This window comes from Acyrthosiphon pisum, chromosome A2 (genome assembly GCF_005508785.2).
Source record: "Acyrthosiphon pisum isolate AL4f chromosome A2, pea_aphid_22Mar2018_4r6ur, whole genome shotgun sequence".
Classification (NCBI taxonomy): Eukaryota; Metazoa; Arthropoda; class Insecta; order Hemiptera; family Aphididae; genus Acyrthosiphon; species Acyrthosiphon pisum.
This window is the reverse complement of record NC_042495.1, coordinates 90,263,901-90,264,708: the sequence shown is the minus strand read 5'-3', so window position 1 is coordinate 90,264,708 and position 808 is coordinate 90,263,901. Positions and strand designations below refer to the sequence as shown.

Genomic DNA, 808 nt, shown 5'->3' with positions numbered 1-808 from the left:
ATTATACTAATTAAATATGTTCCTAAATTACCTATGTATGTTTTGTTACTTTGTTGATTTTTTTTTTTATTTACTTGTATACTCATATATTATAAGAATATTTACATTATGTGTTATGTTGGGCCGGGACGGCCAACAGGGCCAGGAAGGCCGAGTTGTTATAAATTAAGTTTAATTAAGAAATTATGTCACTAAAGGAAATTAATAGTGAAGGTTGGACACACTGGTAGACTTAAGACGGTCCCTACCATTGTGATTTTCATAATAAAAGTCAGTTACAAACCGAACGTTGTTGTGTTGTGTCATCGCCTTTACCCGCTTAATTAGTGTCTTAACACAAACAATAAGAAGTATTGGTTACTGAGAGTGTGTTTGCTTTTAAAAGAACGTAACACTGGCAAATGTTGTTCTCTCCGTCTTACAAGTGCGTAACATACCAAATTTACGCTCAGCAGATCACCTTTAGCTTCGTTATAGTTTAAAAATAAGAGTGAATCGACCTATTGTGAAACTTGATGGCAAGAACATTATCTGTGTTTGAATAAATGGGTTTTTTACGAAAATTCAGTTTTTAAGTGAGTTATGAACATTTTTAATTTACGCTATACTATATATGCAAGACTTGCTAAAATATTAAACTATCGTAAAAAAACTCACATACAAACATAGATAATGTTTTTATCATCTAGATGAGCGTAAATTTGCCATGTTAGGTACCTACGTACATATATGTAAGACGAAGACAACAAATGCAAGTGCCTCTTAAAGAGTGTGTCCTAATTTAATCACTATTTTTTATTTATATCTT

General features: G+C 31.6%; 1 protein-coding gene across 1 annotated transcript in view; it reads left to right on the top strand.

Moving 5' to 3' along the window:
* LOC100572240 (prolyl 4-hydroxylase subunit alpha-2-like) overlaps positions 1 to 808 on the top strand; it is a 9,722-nt gene that overhangs the window by 3,885 nt on the left and 5,029 nt on the right. The gene's annotated exons all lie outside the window — the stretch shown is intronic.